Source organism: Phascolarctos cinereus, unplaced genomic scaffold (assembly GCF_003287225.1).
Source record: "Phascolarctos cinereus isolate Bilbo 61053 unplaced genomic scaffold, phaCin_HiC Scaffold_726;HRSCAF=1367, whole genome shotgun sequence".
Taxonomy (NCBI): domain Eukaryota; kingdom Metazoa; phylum Chordata; class Mammalia; order Diprotodontia; family Phascolarctidae; genus Phascolarctos; species Phascolarctos cinereus.
Window position 1 is genome coordinate 216,848,645 of NW_027556098.1, and position 24,045 is coordinate 216,872,689.

General features: G+C 37.9%; 1 pseudogene; it reads right to left on the bottom strand.

Moving 5' to 3' along the window:
• Window positions 1-2,036: 2,036 nt before the first annotated feature.
• Window positions 2,037-22,774, bottom strand: LOC110211493 (large ribosomal subunit protein uL22 pseudogene; annotated as a pseudogene).
• Between the last annotated feature and the right edge of the window lie 1,271 nt (window positions 22,775-24,045).

The window sequence follows — 24,045 nt, forward strand, 5'->3', positions numbered from 1 at the left end:
GAGAGTACTGATGTAAAAAAAAAAATGGGCCTCTGTGCCAACGAACAGCTTGGGATCTTTAAAAGCACCATGCAATTTTCTAAATGCCATCCAGCTTGCCTTTTGTTTCCTACTCAATTCTGTGCCCAGCTCCTTGCCCATCTGCAAAGCCTCTCTAACACATATGTAGTGATGGGTTACTTCAATGGGCTATCCTTCTGGCCAGGTGGTGCAGTGGATAGCACTGGATCCAGAGCCAAAAAGACCTGAGTTCAAATCCAGCCTCACAGAGTTACGAGTTATGTGTCTCCAAGTGACTCAGTTAACTTGTATGTACTTCAGTTTTCTCATCTGTAAAATGAGAATAATAATAATACCCACTTCACACAATTTTTATAGGGATCAAATAGGATAATACTTGTAAAGCACTTAACATAGTACCGGACACAGAGCAGATACTTAATAAAGGAACTTGTTTATTTCTTTTCTTTTCTTCCTTTTTTCTTCTTTTCCTTCCTTCCTTCCTCTTTTTCCTTCTGCATGTTCAGTCTGATAAGTATACATTCTTTGCTCATATAGGTTTCCTGTCAAGATTGCTAGGCTGATCTCTTTTGAATGGTTGCAGATTTCACTGAGTAGGCCCTGTCCTATTTTGGAACTTAATCCAATTAGCACTGAGTTGTCTGCAAATAGGAATTCCCTGGAGAACCTCAGCAAAGATAGAGAACCCCCCCCTTCCCTTCAGATTTTGCACGGGTCATCCTCCATGACACGGACAAACACCCTTTTGCAATCATATATTTTCTTGCCTTATGCCTCACTTGATACTGATATGCAGGAAATCCTCGAACAAAGTTATCTATGTGTTTTAGTCTCTCAAGGAATCTTTTGTGCTGTCATTATGGGGATGGAAGACATTCCTTTGGAAAAATCTTTAAAGCTGATCTTTGTTCCACTGAATGCTTTAAAATGCTTAAATGTTTTCAGTTTTGTTGACGCTTTTTGTTTTTATATCACATTCATTTCTGAATATTTGTCCCATGAGCCATCTTTTATAGCAAATTTTATAAACTGTTCAACACAAACACTTCCAAAGTATCTGGCAACATATGCAACATTACATACCCGTTGTCTGCCACCTCTCCAATGAAAGGAGAGAAGTGCATTTTCCCTCTCTTCTCCAGGACTAAGCCTGTTTCACTATAATGACATAGTGTTCAGTTTCTTTTCATCTTTCTTTCCAGTTCCACTGCCTTAGATTTTGGGCCTATCGTTTTCCTGGCTCTGTTCGCTTCACTCTGCATAGTTATTTTTCTTTTTTTTTAACCATCAAGAGATTTATTTTCTTAATGTAAACAATATTTTGTTTTTCCAATTATATGTAAAGATAGTTTTCAACATTCATTTTTTGTAAGATTTTGAATTCCAGATCTTTCTCCCTCCCTCCCTCTCCTCCCCCCTTCCCAAGATGGCAAGCAATCTGATATAGGTTTTATATGTGCAATCTGCATAGTTCCTTTTCAAATAGGATGTTTACTGTGGGCAGATGCCCCTCTGATCTCTTTGGGAAAGAAAAAGAGAGAAGGCAAGAATCCAAGTGAGAGTAGGAGAAAGAAGGGGAGGAGGATAGGAAAGGAAAGGACTATGCCTGCAGCCAAGTCACCAGAGTAACAGGAAGCCTCTCTAGGGTTATCTTCTTTTCACAGGTTATTGAGCACCAAAGAGCCATGCCCAGAACTGAGTCTGGACCTACTATCCCTCCTCTGTCCAGGAAGCAGAGGGTTTTCAGGAGATGTCTAGGACAAGCCCATAGAAAAAAAAAAAGAGCCATATTCCAAAGGGAGAGATACAGGTAACCAAAGAGTGCAGGCTCTGTGGCCATCTTGGGAGCAAATTATAGGGCAAATGAGTGACTGCTAAGTCAGCCAAGAGTCCTGATCGTAGGGGACTTCAGGTAAAGACAAGAATGATTAATTAAGTAGTATACACATGTACCTGCACACACACACTTAAACATGTGTAGCATGACATCCTGGCTTGCTTGTTAAATGTCTATATTAAATAACATAAATTTTATATATAGGAGATAGAGAGTAGACTGCTGATTCCACTGATATGGGGAATTCCCAGTTGAGGAAATTCCCTCAGCATCTTCTATGAAACTCAGAGTCTTAAAAAATTTCCTAGAGCACAGAGAAGTTAAGACACTAGGTCAGGTCACAGAGTCAGTATGTATTGGTGGTAGGACTTGAACCCAGGTCTACTTGTCTTTGAGTTCAGTTCTCTATCCACTAGGTCACACTTCATAGAGACAGACATACACGTAGACAGAGATGGAGACAGAGATTCAGATATAGATGATATAGATATATAGACAGGGATGGGCTGATAAATGTTTAACAACCAGCTCTCCAGGGGAAAAAAAATGTAAGCATAACACTTTCAAGTTTAATCTCCATTAACATTTTCTTAACAAATTTCTTAAGTCTTGACTATCAACAAAACAATAAACCAAGTCCTAATTTATGTCATTTGCTGATTTTTGAGGTATAAATGCTCACAGTGTAAATTAACAATTGACACTCTCATGAGCGCCTGGCATTTGCTGGCTTCAGCACATATCTGGTTATAAATGCAGATATAGGTGTGTATATGCACACATACACATACAAATATGAAAGTCAGCATGGTATAGTGAATCAAGGGAGATGTTCTTGGACTCAGAAAGATGTGGGCTCAAGTCATTTAACCTCTCAGTGTCTCCCATAAAAGGAGGACTGTAAGTTGCCTGTTTGCTTCATGGAAGTTGTCCACACTGGGAGTTTCCCCATGTTGATGAAATCATAGGTCTGGACTACCCATGTGGGTGCGCGCACACACACACACACACACACACACACACACACACACACACAGAGTAATAGTTTTGCTGACTTGTTATTTGCTTGAACTTTGCAAGAGGGCTTACTCTGCAAGACCTCCATAACTCAGTGAGATGCTCAAGACCATCAATAAGAAGATTTAAAAGTAAAGGGGAAAAGCATTAGCTAATCTTACTGATTAAAATGTTACAAAGCCCAAAGCAGAGACTGAGAAGAGGAGAATCAGAGATAGTAACCCAGAGCAGAGGGGTAAAGTATAAAGTACTTTATATTATAGCATAAAGTATAGTATGCTGTATTATACTACCACACTATAGTTTAGTACATTATCATGTAAATGTAACATTTTAATACTAAAGTAAAAAATAGGCAGCTAGCTGGTGCAGTGGTTAGAGTGCCAGGCATCTTCTTGAGTTCACATCTGGTTTCGTACACTTACTAGCTGTGTGACCCTGGATAAGTCACTTTACCCTGATTGCCTCAGCTTCCTCATTTGTAAAATGAGCTGGAGAAGAAAATGGCAAACCACTCCAGTAACTTTGCCAAGAAAACCCCAAATGGGGTCACAAAGAGTCAGACATGACTGAAAACAACTGAACAACAACAAAATAGTATATAAACTATAGTGTTTAGTAATATATACATATAATATGTAGTAATATACTACAGTATTTAGTATAGCATACCAAAGTATAGCATAAAGCACTTTATACTATATACATGCCCAAAGACTGAGCTACCTTAGCTGCTGTCCTTCCCCAAGGATGCTTTGTGCTTTGTTTTCAAGTTGGTTTTACTCAGAATAAGACGTGATCTCAGGAAAAGTAAAAGAGACTGTGTGTATGTGTGTGTATGTGTTTGTACAAGTGCACACATGTGTATTTGGACATGGCTTCCCGAATACTGTCCCTTGTTTATTATTGGGCTTCACCTTCTTTCTGTGTTGTTCCTGCTACTCCCCGTAGTAGATAGCTAGTCTTGATCATACAATCAAAGATCATAGATCTGGAAAGAACCTCAGAAGTCATCTGATCCAACCCCTTCTTTATACAAATGAGAAAGACTAGGACCAAGATCCCCAAGGTCTTAAGTCACAGGCAGAATGTGAACCAAAGAACTCTCATTCTGGAGTTGGCGTCTTTTGCACTGCGCCATGATACCTCCAAAGCAGATCTTTAAGTCCCCACATTTAAGTATATTATTTCCGATCCTTGTTAAAAACTCTTGACCAAGAAACCATTTTTTTCTGCATCATAAACCCTGGTACAAACCTGATTCTTTGATGCTATCAAATGAGGTGGTATTTGTAAAGTGCTTAGTACAGTGCCTGGCACATAGTAGCAACTTAAAATGCTTTTTCTCTCCCTTTCTTCTCTACCTGTCTTCTCAACTAGTTGTTCTCTTGAACTCAAACCCTTTTAAAGAAACTCACTTATCCAAATCATAGCAAGGCAGAAATCAGGAGAGGTATACATAGAAGATTATATGCCAGACGATATAGATTTGGGAGCTCTCCCAATGGGAGTGAGGAAACTCAGCTCAAGCAAGAGAGAGAGTTCTAGATCTCACCCAAGGGGAAGTCCCCCAAACTCTCTAGTATAGCCAGTTGAGGATAGCGGCTCCTCTCATGTTCCTAGAGTTTTTTTCTTCAGCAACCTGACATGAAGGTGGCCACTTTTACCAATTCCTTCGCAGTTGCCAGCCCATCTGGGTGGCACAGAGGTTCATATATCTAGGTTTCATCTTTTTCTGCATGAAAACATTAGCATAAACAAGCCAGCTACAATCCAATTACCTCTTGCTGACTCTGACCCCAGACAGATGGAATCTTCTCAATCCACATATGATTTTGAAGGGCAAGGGGAGGGGGAGGTTTTTGCCACAAAGCTTCCCATGAGGAAGTTGGATACTGAAGCTCTTTGTGACACAAGAATGTGGGACAATTATTTTGTGAGTAGCACTGCTGTTCTAGAAGGAGATTCTCCAGGCCACAGGATTGCCAATGGCTGCCTTCTTTGATCTACCACAGGGCAGCTAATTAGAAGACATGGAGCAGTGGAAGCAAACAGGAAATGCCCTAGACTCTGAGTGAGGAAGGAGCCTGAGGTCTGGATATCAGCAATGACTTTGTATGTCAACTTGCTCCTTCCTTTCTTTAGCTGTTAAATGAAGCTAATACATCATTCCTACTCCCTTTCTCACAGGAACATTGTGAGAATAAAGGTGATAATAAGCATGAAGTACTGGGAGAGTCTTTAAAGGAATCCAAGGTGGCAGAGCTTTCTCTAAAGTATTTATAATTAAGCAGACTAATCCAGCTTTTTCATTGTTGTTGTTGTTTTTTTAATTTACTAGCTGGGCCAGAGAGTCGGGAATCTAGATCTGGAATTTTGCTAGAAATTGTGAGGCATTCCCAGTATAATGGCTCCCTCCACCCAAACAGATCAGTATCTCATCTATAATTTAGAAGCTTAGGGTACCAAGAGGTTAAGTAGACTTGTCATGGCCAATAGTCAGGGTGTATCACTGTCTCTGAAGTGACATTATCCGGTACTCTCAGGATCCAGGGGATCTATTGATTGCTATTCTTTTTTTTTTTTAATCTACCCTGGAATCAAACCAGCCCACTTAGAACATAATCTTTGCTTAGATCTGAGGTTTGTTTCCTGATGTTTCTGTTTTTGCTTTCAGAGAGTACCAGAGAGCTTTTGAAACTGTCCTAGGATTCCATAGCCAGTCTTCTATCCCTTATGTTGCACTGCATCTTTTAACTTTATGGAAGTAAAAAAATGGAATAATAGCCTAAATTTATACAAGGCTTCTGAAGAACGAGAAGCTCTTCATGCATTATCTCATTTACCCCAGAACATCTCTCTGTGAAACAAGGTTAGATTATTCATTGTCATAGTAATTTAATGTAAGCTTGATATTATCTATAAGAGCAAGTCATTAACCTGTTATCTCAATATGTTCATCCCCTATCACCTTACCTAGATAGATAGATAGATATAGATATAGATATAGATATAGATATAGATATAGATATAGATATAGATATAGATATAGATATAGATATAGATATAGACGTAGACGTAGACGTAGACGTAGACGTAGACGTAGACGTAGACGTAGACGTAGACGTAGACGTAGACATAGATATAGATATAGATATAGATATAGATATAGATATAGATATAGATATAGATATAGATATAGATATAGATATAGATATAGATATAGATATAGATATATGGAGGTTTTTGCTGTCAGATTTTTTTATATTTTATTTCTCTCAATCTACCAAGATCCACCTTCTCACCCTTCCACCCCAACCCCCTTTCCCCAAAATGACAACACAAGAAAAACAAAACCCATTACAAATAAGTATAGTCAATCAAAATAAATTTCCACATTGGTCATATCCAAAAATATGTTTGTCTCCTTCTGCACTCTTAAGCCTTTGTCTCTCTATCAAGAGATGGGTAGCATATTTTATCATTCATCCTCTGGAACCCTGATTACTTACCAAGATATTGAGATAGATCTCTGATCTCACCAGTGTGGGAACTCCCTAAAGCAACACAAATCCTAGCTCCTTCATGGCTTCCTGTGCTGGGCAATTAAACTCTTTGTGATTTGGGCTTTTCTTGGCAAAGGTACTAGAGTAGTTTGCTATTTCCTTCTCCAGTAATCAAACTGTTCATAAAGGAGTCATCCAACACACCAAAAACTTTCCTTGGATTCTTCTAAATGTATGATACCAATGGCAATGTATAGTGCCATTACATGACTGGCACATCTCCATTTCCGGCTATAAATGCCTATGATGATATCTTTCTCTCTACCTGCACCACCTTTAGTATATGAGTAGCACATGCCCTGGAGAGACTTTCCTAACTTCTATTCACCCTGGTTAGCTGGGTCCATGGATGCTACATCTCCCTTCAGGGATCTAGGGGTAGACCAGAGGGATTGGGAAGAGTGTTCTAATGTTTTTTATAACTCAACCCATCACTGTGCTTCCTCCCACAATTATTAGATGATATCAGTTAGTCATCTAGACTAATTATCTTTTAAAAGGGGGTCTTTACTAAGATAGTAAAGTAAAAACTATGGGTACAAAATGCTGTCCCCAGAGGTCTGTGACGTCTTCACTCTTCCACAAAGACCTACAGAGTCCAGGGGAGAGCACATATGGCAAATGGGGTAACTCACAACTCCTGGAAGTTCTTCAGCTGAAGGCCTTTGGCTGGAGTCCTTGAGATGACCTTAGGAATGGTAAAGCTTGTCTGCTGGGCTCTTCGTGGAACTTTGATTCTGCCTTTTGTCATCTTATGTAGTCTATCCTAGACTCCAGAGCCAGTCATTGCTGCCTTGGGGAGGTTATTAGGATGTTGATGAAAGTCCAATCCTCTTGTTCTCTGAAGTTCATAAATTCCTCCTCCAACTCAGGTGGAGAGTGTGTGCAATGGAGAGTACAGAGAGGTAAACTGAGTTAGAGGCCAAAGAGGTCCTCTTTCTTCCCACAAGAAGGGATTCCTTCTAAGGTACCTGGCCAAAAATGCTCTGAACTGATTCACTATTGAAATTCCCTGCTTCTGTTGGGTCTTCTTAACATCAGGTTCAACTCTCCCAATACACCACCTAGCTGATGACACCTCAGATCCTCTGGAGTCCTGAATTATGCATAACTGTATTCAATCATAAGAACAGACAAAAGAAGCATAATAAAGTCCCCAACATTGCTCTCTCTTTTCTGTCCACTCCTGAAATTCCTGTTCTCATTAGGAAGTTCTAAGATAGGGAAAACAGAAAATTAATGTTGGAAATTTCTTTAAGTGCTATAAAAATGCAAAGAAATGCATTGTGGAAGATTCACAAAAATGCTGCATAGATATGAGTGATTTTGCTTTGGAGACATAGGAAACATCTCAATTCTGATGCATATTTAATTCATTTTTTTTTTAATTCAGAAGTGTCATACCTGTTCTCCAAATACTTTGCCAAAGTACTCAAATTCAGTTCATGAAGTATTTATACACATTTCTCTAAACCATTCCTTTGATCATCCCTCCCCAATTCTAACACCCTTTTTTTCTGTTTCTTCACACTTTAGTAGGCAGTACAGGATCTGTACAAAGCAAATATCTTCAGACAGCATTATTCAATCCTAAACGTGTTTTCCTCTCCCTCTGCTCTGTCAATCTACAAGGAGCTAAACAGTGCATTATTGGCAAAATGGAAACTTGTTCTAATGTCACTAATCAGTACAGTTTCATGCGCATATCTAAATCCTTTGGTACTAGGAGCCAAAAAATAAATAAAATAAATTACATTGATCTAGATGAAAAAAAAAGAAAAAGAAATTCCCTGCCTCTGAACTGGTTCTTTATTTTATAGGTGATCCATGGGGCTTAACCAAGTTTCTCTTAGTTAATCTGAACATACCTCCTGTGCTATATCTCTCTAGATCACGGACTTTTCCCACTAAGTCTAAAGCCTGATTGATTAATTGATTGAGATCAATCTTGGCATAGTATCTTATCACTGTAAGTACAGTGGAGTGATTGATGGACCAACTCAAAGATTCTTACATATGCAAGGTATAAAGAGAGGTTACATTGTTCTAATCAGTCAAATGCTTTATTAAAAAATCAACAAACAAAAGACACATTATAATTGTCAAGATATAGTTTGACATTGAATATTGTCTGCAAAGGACTGCCTGTTACTTTTTCATGTTTATCATCAACTGTACCTTCAATGTGTGCATATACCATTCTCATAAAATTATTCTGTGGTTATTTCATGCCTTTATACTTATATTTCTAAGAGATAATAGTCTCTTTAAGGTTAAAGACCATGTCTTCTATTTGTTTTGTATTTCCCTAAGAGCCTTAGAATAACAGTGGGTAAACCATAACTGTCATTTAACAAGTCTTTGTTGACTGAATACATTATCAATCTAATTTTGCTGACAGAAAAATTGGGGCATGATCATTGTGATTTGCGTAAGTTCTCAGTTACGAGCATTGAGAATAAATGTATTGTCCCCATTCCAACCCTTTGCAACTGCAGGGGGTTCACAAGTGTGGTACATTGCACATATTTTGAAGTTTATTTCAATGTGTAGATTAGTTTTGCTGATTTTTCCTCCTTTTTTCTTTAAAAATATTATTTATAATACAAGATAGCTTTCAGTAAGGGGATATAAGGGGAAATTTTGGTGAAGTAAAAAGTAAAAGACATCATTGAAATTCTGTTTTTTAAAAATAGTAAATATGCTGAATAAAGTGATGAAAATTAGCATAGTCTTTGAGCCAGAGATTCTGCTGCTAGACATATAATCTGAGGAGGTACTTAAGTTTAAAAAGAAAAAAATAAAAATAAAAAATACACCAAAATATTTATAACAGCACTTTTTGTGGTAGCAAAGAATGGGAAACAAAGTACATGATCATCTATCAGGGAATGATTAAACAAATTGTTGTACATGAATGTGCTATATGAAATGGTAAATATTATGAATATAGAGAATCATAGAATGACTTACATGAACTGATGCAAAGTAAAGTAAGAGCCAAAATATATACAATAACTACAAAAAGGTAAATCGAAAGAACAAAAACCATTAAACAATTGATTCTGAATGCTGCAAAATTACAAATGCCAAGCTTGGCTCCAAAGAAGACATATGAGAAGGCACCTCCCTCCATTTCTTTTAGAAGTGAGGGTAATCAGGTGTAGAGCATTACATATAATGTCAAATCTTTTCAATGTATTGATGAGTTTTGTTGAATTTCTTTTTCTTCTTCCTCTGTTTCTTTTTTCTTTTGCTTCTTTTAATGTCTTTCTTTTAAGGAATGACTCTCTTGAGCACAACATACCCACAAAAAACTTACATATCCTAGGGAGTGGCAAGAGGAAGGGATATAGTGGGACATGTAGGTGATGTAAAAACAAAAGATATCAATAAAAATTATTTTTATAAAAGAATAAATGTGCTATTTTCTTCTTTAGATAATCTTTTAGACCTCAACAAGTGGACTTTTCCTCACCCTGAACACTGACTCATAATTTTCCAAATAACTGCTTAGCTGTGAATATTTGGCCTGAGGAGAAGGGGATTTAAACCTTTTGTGGGCATGTTAGGTTTCTATGTTTCCCTCCAAGTGTTATTATTTAAAAAAGAGAGAATGGGGATTAAATAATGGTACATTGTCCATTGAATTTTATGTGGAAACTAATGGATGCAAAGTATATTATTTTCTAACATATTTTTCCTTTCCCATCCTCTTCCTCTTCTCTTTCTCTTCAAATGATAATTGTGATGCATTTGCAGGCAAAATTTCACCTCAGATGGTTGGCAATGCTTTTTTGGACTATTTATGAACAAATAGCTTATCTTTTTGTTGTTGTTGTTGTTTTCATTTCACTTTTATTTGCATCCTAATGTCGTATTTACTCCCAAGCCATAAGCTTTTGTTTCTTCAGTCTTCTGGGATGTCTTTTTCTTTTGAGCAACCTCCTCTTCTGGTTTAGGAACAATTTGTTCCTTTTCAGTAAGGATCATCCCAATATGGCAAGGAGAACTCATGTATGGGTTGATTCCTCCATAAGCCCTGTAAGTATGCTGTCGAGTTTTGGAAGCCTTGTTAAAGTGGATATGCTCAATGATAAGAGAATCCACATCCAAACCCTTCAGTTCTGCATTACTCTTTGCATTTTTAAGCATATGCAGCAAGAATTCAGCACTCTTTTGGGGCCAACAACCTTGTGCTCAACCCCACTGCTTAGCCTGGGCATGCCTGCCAACTCCACCATTGTATGGCCTAAAGGGAACACATTGTTTCTTCAATGTGATGTCTTTCAAATACTTGGTAACTTTTCGCATATATATGCCCTTGATATCTTGGACTGTTTCACGGGTGTTCTTGAAGTGGACCTGAAGATTTGAACCCCTTGACTTGCATGATTTTGTGGGGTTCTCTGGATCAAGAGAGTACCTCACCCTTTTAAATGCTTACCTAGGACAGGTCAAGGGAAGAGCACAAATAGCTTATCTTTTACCCTCCTCCTGCCCTGCTGGGATTTTCTAAGGTGTCACCCAGGTAAGAGTCTAAACTTGGCCTCAGTAAATAATAGAACATTTCTGTTCTAGATGCACTCCCCACTCATTTTCCTCCTTTCATGGTCTTTTTATTCTGAGCTTTCTGTGAATATGGTTTCAATTTTGCCTCTGAAGTTGCAGTCATCATCACTTGCCAACTGATTCATTTGTTTTCTGCTGAAAAGGTAAATGTTGGCCAGGTGCTATTGTAGGTCAGGCCTTCATGACTCTTTCCATTTTGCGATGTAGTAGGTAAACTAAGGATGCTACTTCAAAGTCAGAGCCTTCAAAGAATCTGATGGCTTCCATGGAGAAAGACATTTGCTCTTGGTCCAGAGGAGCTCTGAAGTTCCTTCCAACTCAGAATCCTATGATCCTATTACGTCCTTAGCTTTGGTTTAGTCAGTAAAGCAGAAAGTTTCCTCAAGGGCTTCTGAATAAATCTTATAATCCATTTCTGCAACCCAGCTGTGACCTGAGCACAAAACTAGAAGATTTGTTCTTGCATGTTAATTTTCTTTCAATCTCCATTAACAATTTTATGTATTCCAATATATACACAATACATACAAACATCAATATATCCTGGATCTGCAATGTAGTCGATGTGAGAACTCTTTCAACCACCACAGATCAAAATTTGTCTTTGACTTAGTAAACGAGGCTTAAATGGTTGCCTGAGCCCCTGGAAGGTTCAGTAACTTGCCCAATGTTTTAAGTTCAGGGAGCTTATTTTTCAGATATTGGAGAAAGGATAGCTTTCTCCTGCCCCTCCCCCGACATTAAGTAGCAAATGCTCTCTAAATTGATGGTTATGTGATAAATTTACCAGCACAGCAAGAAAATGAAAGACAGCTCACACACAAAACTGAATTATCCTGGTGAGATTTATTGATGGATTCTTTTTTATAACCAGCTGAGATCCCAGAAGGCCAGAGATCCAAGATACTATGATTCTTACAGGTGTTTCTAGGATTTTTTTGTACCTTGCTTCAGGTCTTATGTCTTCTGGGTCACACAGTGCCGGTGTCTTCAATTCAGCTTATAAAATGAAGCAGCATAAAATGGCTTCCCAGTTTTCCCTTCATATACAGGAAAAGTACCATCTCCAAAGTATACCAGCTATATTTCACAGTTCTCCTCACTTTGGAAGGGTTCTAAAGTGTAAATAGTGGGGAGTACTGCTTCGGTGGCCTTCATGTAAAAGAGAAGTAGCTTCAAGCAGCAGGAGAGCTCATAGGCTCAGAAGAAGGTCTGATACATCAGGTGACACAGTGCCAACTATTCTAGAATGCTCTTTTGGACAGCACCGTTTTTCTTTCTATCAGATCAGCTCACTGCATTAGTAACAGAGGTTCTAGGTGGCTGGTCTCCACTTCTGTCAGTCTCTCAACTCCTGAGATTTCTGTTCTCTGTGTTCCAGCTTTAAATGTCTCAATGTCTCTAATCAGCCTCTCTAAGGGACAGCTAGGTGGTGCAGTGCATAGAGCACCCAGCCCTGAAGTCAGGAGGACCTGAGTTCAAATAAGGCCTTAGATAAACATTTGACACTTACTAGCTGTATGACCCTGGGCAAGTCACTTAACCCCAATCGCCTTAAAAAAAAAAAAACCAGGTTGTAATCAGCTTCTCTTCCTGCCCAGGTGTCCTACCACTCCAGCCTCCAACTTCTTTGGCCATTGACTCCTGATCTTCTAATCTGGCTTCTGTTCTCTGGCTTCTCCCCTGGTTTCTAATACCTCAAGTCAGGGCTCCTTAATGATTGGTGACCCATCTTGCATTTAGTCTGAAAAAACCCAAATCTACATTTCTCTCAGACATGACACATAGACTTACTATACAATAGTCTATAGTCCCAAAATATTTCTTTGATGCAATTTCTCAACAATCAACTCCAAAGTCTAAAAATAGTTATATTCAAATTAGCTAGGGGAAAACAATGGCCTGGAGCCATCTTTATTGTGAGTGCCTTTGCCTTTGAGGGATATGTTTTCTTTTATTATTTTTTTAGTTTTAATTCAATTTTATTTCTTTTCAATTCCAAAGTCTCTCTCTCTCAGTCTCTCTCTCTCTCTCTCCCTCCCTCTCATCCCTTCCCCTCTCCCACCTATGGAGAAGTCAGGAAAAATAAAAACCATTATAAATATGCATAGATATGCAAAACAAATTTCACATTAGCCACATTGCAAAGAAAGAAATAGAAGAAAGTATGCTTCAATCTGCACTTTGGGTCTGTTGATTCTCTTTCTGGAGGTAGCTAGCATGTTTCATCATGAGTCTTTTGGAATTATGGTTGGTCATTGTGTTGATCAGAGTTATTAAGTCTTTCAGACTTGATTATCTTTACAGAATTGCTGTTACTGTATAAGTTGTTCTCCTGGTGCTGCTCACTTTGCTTTGCAACAGTTCAAGACTTCCCACATTAGGGGTGTGTTTTCAATCCAATGCTTTCAGAACTCTGTATCTCTCTTCAAGTGCCCTTATCAGAGGGGCTGCTTTCTCTTTCAGGTTCTCTCACAACTATACTTCTTCAAACAAATTTTCTCTGTGTTTCACACAAAATGTCCTTTTTGTATCATTTTTAAGCAAATAAAATGTCTACTTAAGAAAGGAGCGATTCATTATGAGCAATTCATGTTTTTGAATTTATTGTGCATTTACTAATCTAATTAAACTTCGTGTTTGGATTATTATCTTTAGCAACTATGGATACATGAAATATTAGGAAAGAAAAAAGAAAAGGACAAGAAGAGGGGAGGATAGGATAGATTTGAAACTGAAAACTTTTTTAAAAATCTGAATATTCTTCTCAATGAGGGTGAGTGGGGAGGGAGGAAAGGAAAGAATTTGGAAATCAAAGTCTTAAAAATGAATATTAAAAATTTTTTTTTCATGCAACTGAGAAATAAAATATGCAGGCAAAGGGGTATAGAAATCTATCTTGCCTTACAGGAAAATAGAAGGGGAAGAGCATAAGAGAAGGGGAGGGGAATGTGACAAAAGGGCGGGCAGATTGGGGAAAACAGGGTATTCAGAATGCAGGCCATCTTGGGGTAGAGGGAGGAGAAAGATGGGGAGAAAATTTAGAACTCAAAATCTTGTGGAAGTGAATGTTGAAAACTAAAAACAAGTAAATTAATTAATAAAAAAAAAACCTTTCCCAAAAAAATCCCTGAATATTAAAAATTGTTTTCACATGTAATTGGGGGGAAATAAAATATTATTTTTAAAGAGGGGCATGGCCAAGTAGGTAGGGAACCAACCAGAAATTAATGAGTCTTCTATATGGAAATCCAGTAAAGAAACAGTAGAGATGGAACACTGATTGACAGCCCTATGCCCCAGGATAGCAATTTTTTTTACTAGATGTTAGACTGCTGTCTCATACTTGTTACTAAGTCATACAGGTATCAAATTATGTTAATAACATTTATTAAGCACATACTATGTGCAAGGCATTGTGCTAAGCTCTGGAGTTGGTTGAGGGTTTTTTTTTTATTGGTGGAGGGGGTTTAACTGGACTTATAATCTTATTATCATAAGAAATATAGGAGAATTTCCTTGACAAATGCATATCAGTGTTCTCTCTGCACCTTAAGAGTATAGTTAGTCCCAAAAGTCTTATACTAGAATTTAAGTTTTAATAGCTGTACAAATAATAATATTAGTGATCCAGTAATAGTGTAGTGGGCTTTAAGCTCTAAGCTCTAAGCTTTAATAGCTTAAAATTGTACTAAGACTTTTGGGACATTCTGATTAGGATCTCTAACATATACTGGCTGAGTGACCGTGGGCAAGAGATTAAATGACTTGCCCATAGTCATACAAATGGAATATGTCAGAGGCAGGACTTGAACCCAAATCATCTTATCTCCAAAGCAACTCTCTATCAACCATACCACTCTGGAGATAACAAAGACAAAAATGAAACAGTGCCTGTCCTCAAAAAGCTTTCCTGTCTACTCATAGTTAACTCATAAGTTGGCTAAAACTATTGGCAAAGTTAAATGGAGATTTAAGGTAATAATTCATGTAATTTAGTCAAGGAGGGAAAAAACCCAGATACTTGTTTGGCTTAAAAATTAGCTTAGTCCCAGAGTAACACAAGGGCTTTCTAAGTTTATTTAGGACTTCATTTGCATCACTCTTTAGAGCACAAATAAAGAAAAAATGATTCTGTGTTTAAAAGTAATATTATAGCTTTATACAATTTTGAAATGGTCGTAGATTTAGAGCTAGAAGGGACCTGAGAGGTCATCAAGTTCACCCTTCTCATTTTATTGATGACAAAATTGAGGCACAGAGAGTTTAAGTGATTTTCTCAGCATCACACAGCTGATACAGTGTGTGAAATAGGATTTGAATACAAGTCTTCCTAATTCCAAGTCAAGTACACTAGACAGTAGACCATGCTACCTCTCTAATTAAATATCAGAAATGGAATTTGAACCCAGGTCATCAGACTTTAGGGACAGAACTCTTTCTTCTGAACTACACTGCCCTTGTGATATCATACTATATGAATAAATGGATAATAATAGCTAGCATTTATAGAACATTTTGAAGTTCATAAAGTTCTTTACAAATATTATCTAATTTTATTCTCACAGCAACCCTGGGAGGAAGGTGCTATTATTATCCCTTCCTTACAGATGGAGAAATTGAGGCAAGTGGAAATTAAATGATTTGTCCCAGGGGCACACAGTTATTAAGTGTCCAAGGACATTTTTGAGCTCAGGAATCACGGACTCCAGTTGCCACTGTACCACCTATCTGACCTATAAATAATATAAATACATGCCAATTCAATTAAATATAACAAATTAATTAGGAATCAAAATTTAGGGGCAGAGAGGAATTACGACTGCACTTATCAATGACACTGATGAATATTGACTCTAATTCTTGGTCAGACTGGAAACCTATACTGGATACATAGTATTCCTAAACTATTTCTCATACTTGCATTCACTAAAATTCATGGATTGGGTCCCCAGAGTCAGCTATTCCTTCTGGTTCTAGGGCTAACCCTATAGGTAGCTGCTCCTACTATTGTAGATCAAAAGCTCCCACCAACACATTTCTTGCCAGTAGACATTATCAGCTCTTAGCAGAGGCATTTACTCAAATAGCATAGCAAAAATTGTAGTCACAAACCATTCCCTGCTGGGGTGCATTCTCCTATAAATAACACACAGAATGAGAAGAATGGATTCAAACTTAAGAGTATGTGGGTAGTGAGGCACACACATAGCTTACGTGTGGCAATTAATTACACTCCAGGTACTGGACGGCCCAAAAATAATTTCTCTCTTCAAAGAATCCTTTTACTCGGTTCCCAGGGTGTACTCCTCTCCACAGGCTGACTCCCAATTGCCAGAGATTCTAAATTGTTAAAGCTTCTTACTCATTCAGGAGACTAACCCTCCGTAAACATGTTTACTTCTCACGGGGTACAGAGTCTTCTACTAGTCCAGTAACTCCACTTCAAAAATTCATGGCCAATGTGGAGGGAAATGGGAGATGAATTCTCTCTCCTTTCTTTCAAGAGGTCTCTTCTGTGAGTAGCTCTTACTTGGCAAAATCTTGGAACTCTTGAACTACTGGAAAGGATTTCTCTCAATCTGTTGCTAGTTTCCATGACTGATGGGGAAAGGAAGAGGAAAAAATCCCTTTTCCCCTCCTTCAGGTATCTCACTGCACAATTACTCTGAACCTTGACTGTCTGGAACTCCTCAGGGCCTAGCTATTTCAAGTCTCTCAAGGCATAGCTAACTTGTTTTCTTATCCATTGGGATTATTCCCTTTCTTAACCAATCAGAGAGGTCCACTTCTCTTAAAGGGTTCTCTTAGTTTAACACTCTACAATTTTATGGTCTTCTGCAAAGAAGGTTGGGGCTTCTTCCATTTCAGGTTGAAAAACTAAACTGGTTTGAGACACTCAATCTTTATCACATACGTTCTGCCACAGGTGGTTCAATGTAGGGTTTGGCTGCAGAAGAGTCATTGGGAAGTAATAGTAATGTTTAAAAAGGAAAAAAAAAGAGCACCAATAGAACAATTTTTTTTAATCAATGGTCCAGATTATAGTAACCTTGTGTTTGACAAATGTAAAGATTTAAGTGTTAGGGATAAGAATGCATTATTTGGTAAAAATTGTTGGGAAAGCTGGAAAGCAGTTTAGCAGAAATTGGTCATAGACCAATATCTTAAATAAACCATTTACCAAGACAAAGTCAAAATAGATACATGACCTAGATATAAAGCGAGATATCACCAGAAAATTAGAACATGGAACATATTACCTATCAGACTTATGAATAGGAGAACAATTTATAAATAAACAAGGTATAGAGAGTATTGTGAGGTGTAAAATGGATCATTTCAGTTACACTCAATTTTAAAAGGTTTGCACAAATAAAACCAATGTAGCCAAGATTAGAATGAAAACAGAAAATTAGGGGGAAATTTTATAGACAGTCTCTCAGATAAAGGTTTCATTTCTCAAATATATGAAGAACTTTGTTAAATATATAAGAATGAGTCATTCCCCAATCGATAAATGGTCAAAGAATATGGAGAGGTGATTTTTTGATGAAGAAATCAAAATTATATACAGTCATACAAAAAAATATTTCTAAGTCATTATTGATTAGAGAAAAGCAAATTAAAACAACTTTAACATATCTTCTTATACCTATCAGATTGGCTAAAATGATAGATGCCCTTTAATTGAGGAATGGCTAAACTAGCTGTGGTATATGATTGTGAGGGAACACTATTGTGCTATAAGAAATGATAAACTGGTTGATTTTAGAAAAATATGGAAAGGCTTGCATGAAATAATGAAAAGTGAAATAAGCAGCACCAAGAGGATATTGGACATAGTAACAGAAATATTGTCCTAAGAACAACTTTGGACAACTAATTCATTTTGAGTTTCATAAGTACTCAAACCAACTACAAAAGATCTACTGGCAAGATCTATGAAGGAAGATGCTATCCACTTCTAGAGAAAGAACTAATAGGGGGCAGCTAGGTGGCAGCTAGGTGGCACAGTGGATAGAGCACAGGCCCTGGAGTCAAGAGGACTGGAGTTCAAATCTGCCCTCAGACACATAACACGCACTAGCTGTGTGACCCTGGGCAGGGCACTTAACCACATTACCTAGCCAAAAAAAAAAAAAGGAGAAAGAATTACTAAATAGAAGTATGTGTAGTATGGTTTTATACACAAACACGCATACACATATAGCCTTCTCTAGGGTAGGGTGGGGAGAGAGGGGAAAAAATAATAAAAAGTACACACCAGAGAACAAAAGAAAACTCAGAAGAAGCACCAAAAGGCAGGGTAACTTTGAAAACAATGTGTAGTATTTATTAAAAGTTTTTAAAAAAGGAAACAGTGTGAAATGGAAATTCATGGTTTTATATTGAATCTTGTCTCTATATTGTGCTGTGTACATAGAAATGTTCTTTTTTTGTCCCTTTGTATTTAAGTTTAAAATGAATAATTTTTTTAAATCAATGGTCCAGACCCAAAATTAATACTTTCAGGATTATGATGGTAATTACTCTTCCTATTAGAAACCTAAACAGGAATTAACAAATCACTAATAATAACTCACATGCATACAGTGCCTTACATACTTTCAGCTGATGATCACTACATCCTTGTGAGAATGTTATAAAAATTTTGACATAACTGTTGTTATACCCACTTTACAGATAAAAAACTGAAGCTCAGAGAGGTTCAATGGCTTTCCCAAGGTCACATAGCTAGTAACAGAGGTAGGTTCTTTCTAACTTCACATTTAGCACAATATTCACTCATATCCCTTGTTTAAGGGGTTCTTTTCTTTACCCCTTCTGGTTAGTGCAAGGGTGCTTGATTCTGGGCCTCAGTTTTCTCATTTGTGAAATGGAAGGTTGGTATTAGATGTTCCCCAAGGTTTCTTCTATCTTCAAAATGCTATCTTTTTTTGGAGGCAATCAGGATTAAGTGACTTGTACAAAGGTAGTAAAAAAAAAAGTATCTGAGACCAGATTTGAACTCAGTTCTTCCTGACTCCAAGGCCAGTGTGCTATCCACCGCACCTCCTAGCTGCCCTGGATTCTACCCAAAGGTACGTCAACTCTACACAGTCATTAAAACACAAAAGTGAGAACTGGAAGGAAGTTGAACTTTGGGCAAAAATTAACTAATGACATCTAGGGTCCAACCCATTCTAAGAAAAGTATAGCTCCCCTAGCAAAACACTTTGGGGCTCCAAGAAAGATCCTAAAGGCAGAAGACCTCATCTCTCCAGGAAGCAGCTGCTCTTCAGTTGCAGCCCCCCGGTTTGAAACTGTATGGAGAGAGAGAGAGAGGGTTGACAGGAAAGAATGTCTTGGTAGAGATACTTCATTGAAGTTTTAAGAAATGGAAGATTGAAACCATGCATTCAGAGTAATACAATTATCAGAGGCACCCCTGGCATTAATTTCCTCTTCAATCCTCACATGGGCAACTGCAGATTGCTGTTCTGCAGATTTCTGGGTCTGACTGCACCCTTGTTCTTTATGCGGTTTTCCTAGCGAGGAGGCCTCATTTTATTCTCAAATCTAATTTAGCATCTCTCAATAGTTCCAACATTCTTGCCCCCGGTGAGACATGCTAGCAAATATTTAACGACCATCTCTCAGGGGAAGGGGGATGGAATGTACCCTGACACCCCTTTTAAGTTTAATCTGCATTATTAAGAATTTCTCTATTACTTCTTTGAGTCTGGACAATCAATAAAACAAGAAATGAAGCCCCGATTTTTGCCTTTTGCCAATTTCTGAAGTGTAAATGCTCATATTGAAAATTTAACACTCAGTTCTTTTAAGCCAGTTCCAACCAACTCCAACACACCAGTGTCCCTTGACAGCTTTTTTTCTTTTCTTTTTTTTTTTTTGGAGGCAATTGGGGTTAAGTGACTTTCGCAAGGTCAAACAGCTAGTAAGTATCATTGTTAGAAGGTTGGCCAACAGGTGATTTTTTTTTTCAGTCAGAGGAACTCATGAAGACAGATTTAAACTCAGGTCCTCCTGACTCTAGGGCCAGTGTTCTATCTACTGTGCCATTTATTTCCTACTCCTAGACATCTTCTAGAGCACCTACTTCCATATCACAGTCAATACATACATGTTCTTATTTTTGTTGCTAGCGTCTTTGTTTTCATTGCTATTGCTATATAACTACTACTGTTATAATTCGTTATTTTTGTTCATAATAATTCAAGAAGATAAATTCCTCTTTCTATTCCCTGATGCATCAACTCTAAATGGGTTTAAAAAGTGAAAGGGCATTCCCAGTATTTGGAAACTCCAAGCTCTCAGATTGAAATTAATCTCAAAAAATCAAGAAGACCCCAACAACTAGGGCAAGTGGTAAAGAGATTTGCAATGTGACTTAAAGGGAAGTTTGGAACAACATCCATGTTAATTCAGTCAGTCATAATAAAGATGGTACATGGACCCTTTTAACCCTAAATTTGCACATGAGGTAAGGGAGGGAAGAAAAAAATCAATCATGTTCCATCAGTCCCAAATGGAAAAAGCAAAATCTAACTGGAGAAGGAGTAGAAGATGGACAAAGCTGAGAGGCTGGTACAACATATCCAGTGAATTCATCAAACATGCATTAAGCACCTCATGCATGCAAGGTATTGGGAAAACAATGCATTGGGGATGTTCGACACACAACTGTAAATATAGACATAGAATTTCTTCCCTCCAGGGGCTTATAATGGAGCAGGACTGATAAGACAGCACATAAATGGCACTTCTTCAAAAGATCTTTGACTTAATCAGTGTGAACATTTTCTCATCCAACAGAGATTGCAAACTCTACAGCCGATGTCTTCATGAGTTCCTCTGACTGAAAAAAAAAACCACCTCTTGGCCAGCCTTCTAACAATGAACCTCTCTGAATTTGTGTGGGTTAATCATAATAATAGTTACCTTTTGTATAGCACTTTAGACTTTGCAAAGCACTTTATACGTGTTATCTCATTTGTTCCTTACAACAGCACTGTGAGGGAGATACTATTATTATCTCCATTTTACAGATGAGCAAACTGACCAAGACAGGATAAGTGACTTGCCATGGGAAACACAGCTACTAAGTTTCTGAGATAGTATTAGAACTCAGATTTTTCCAAGTCCAATTCCAGGACTCTCCCCACTATACTACCTAGTTGTTTTTTGGCCGACACTGAATGTCCTTCCAGCATGATAAGACCTGAAACAAGAGCCCAGAGTTGACAACACAAGGAGGCGTCTTAAGAGAACTTGGGAGAATTTTGTCTTCTATTCTATCAGTAAAATTAAAACTCCCCATCATATGTTTCCTTTTTTCCCCTTATTCTATTCCTCAAAAGCTCTCAACATCATCTCCTCTTGTCTCTCTTTCTTTGCTCTAGTCTCTAATAACAAGGTCAAACTTCTCCTTGCCAATTTCAACTCCTTGATCTCATCCCCTTTAGTCTTTTCTGGGACCAAGATCCTTGAAATACCCACCTCTCTCTTTAATCTTCAGTGGTTATTAACTGACAGACTTCCCAGTGACAAACACACCAAGATCTTCCTTGTGCTCTTTAAATACAAAAATGAACAAGAAGTATATAATTGCCAAAAAAAGTTAAGTGACTTCCTCAGGGTCATACAGCTAATAAGTGTCTCAGGTAGAATTTGAAGTCAGGTCTTCTTTATTCCAAGCACAGAATTTTATCTACTGCATTACCTTACTCCTTTCGAAACTTGGACTAAAATTGCTCTCTTCAAGGTTGTTAATGAAGGATTTCTAAAATACTTAATCTGACAGCCTTTTCTCAATTTCCTTCCATCTTCCCTAACTGGCATCATTTGAAATAAATGACCTCCTATGTGATCTCCTCCCTAAGATTTTGTGACACTGTTTTCTCCTAACTGTTTGACCACTCCTCAAGGATCATCACTGTTTTCTTAGCCCCTAAGGAAAGGTATTCACCAAGGTCATATCTAGACTTCTCCTCTTCTTGTTATTTCTATGCATATGATTCTCATTTCTATATATTCAACCCTAGTCTCTCTCCTGAGCATCAATCCTACATCACCAACCATTGGTTGTACATTTACAAGTGGATTTCCCATTGACATCTCAAGTTCAAAATGTCCAAAATGGAACTCATTATATTTTCCCCTAAACCTACCCTCCTCCTAACTTCCCCATTTTTTTTTGTGAATGCTCCACTATACTTCTAGTTACACATGTGAACAACCTTAGAGTCATCCTAGCCTCTTTCCTTTCCCTTACCCCGCAATATCAAATCAGTTGCCATGTCCACCACAACATTCCTCACATCTGTCCCCTTGTTTTCACTCACAATGGCCCAATTCAGACCTTCATCACCTCTAGACTGGGCTCTTTCAAAGCCTCCTTCCTAATCCCCTTCCCATCTCCTCCCCCTTGGCAAGCAATCTCAAACCAGCTACCAAAATAATCTTTCTAAAGCAAAATCTGATATGTTGTTCCTTTGGTCAAGAATCTTTGTTAGTTTCCTATTACTTATAGTATAAAATACAAACATCTGTTTGGCATTTAAGGCTCTTTCCAATCTGGCTTCTAGCTTATTTCACTTTATTCCCCATTCATACCCTAAGTTCTAGCCAACTGGCTTGCTTGTTGTTACCCAAACTCAACATCCTATCTTTCACCTCTATGATTTTTCCATAGGCTGTCCCTGATGACCAGAATTAAATCTCTCTTCACCTCCACAAACCAGAACTTATAGGTCATCTCGTATAGGGGAGCCTCATCTGTTTCTCCTTAAATGTTCATGCTATCTCTTCCCAAATAATCATTTCTATGTTTATCTGTTTACACGTTGTCTGGCCCCATAGATTATAAGCTCCCTCATGGCAGACACCATCTTTACCCTTTTCCCTGTATCCCCAGCATACAGCATGGTGCCTTGCATATAGTGTACACTTAATAAATATTTGTTGATTGGCATAGGACTTTAGTCTCTGGTGTAAATCATACTTAGTGGTTGTCCCAGGGGGGAAAATCTTCCCTATGTTCTTTGTAGAAGTGGGGGACTGTGAGTATGCAACAATGAATTTTTAATGTCAAATATTTTTAATATGTTGCTTAGTTTTACTGAACTGTCTTTTCTCCTATTTTTTTACTCTTTTTTAATAATAGATATCTCTAGGAGAAAGAGAAGGGAAGGATACACTGGGAAATATAACTGATGTAAAGAAAAAAATCAATAAAGTTTTGGGTTTCTTAAGAAATTTAAAAATGCAATAATTATCAGAAACCTGTCCAAAATAAATGTTAACTAGATAACACTAAATAACTAGATAACCACAAAATGATGCTAACACCAGTCTCTCTCCTAAAAGTAATGGTCTCTCCCCTGTAATTTTGCATCAGTTAAGAAAGACGTTGGTTATTCCCACATGAGGCACCCCAGGTCAAAGTGACTACAATCTCCTCCTAATTCACTAGTCCTGTATTCTGCCATCAAAGGGCATCTGCACAATCATAGAGTGTCTGCCCTAAACTTGTCCTGTGATTCAAAAGAGCTAAAAGGAGTTGAGCATCAAAAAGAAAACTCCTGCCCAAACTGCTTCCAATCTCTGAACAGTCCAGCATAAGGTGTGGGGAAACAAAGCCACCAAGTGGCCTGTGGTCATGAAAGCTGGAATCACTTAGAGAAACAGATGGGGTTTCTGAAAACAGAGGAGGAAGAGCATATTATTTGGGAGGTGCTTCCAGGTGTAAAGCTCAGAATCAGCCAGGAGGGAAGCAGATTAAAGGAGCAATGAGGGGAGAAGTCGGGGAGGAACATATGGAGTAGGCGGGAGAGATGGAGGAAATGAAAGGCAAGATGAAGGCAGGGGCAGAATCATAACTTTGAAAAGGAAGGAGAGGCTTGAATTTGTAGATGGAAGAATTTCAGAAGCAAGGGCAGATTCCAGCAAGTCTAGAAGCCACGTGGCCAAGATGTAAGAGAGGAAAGTTATCTGAGCAGTGGAATTTTAATGAAATTTAAAGGTAGA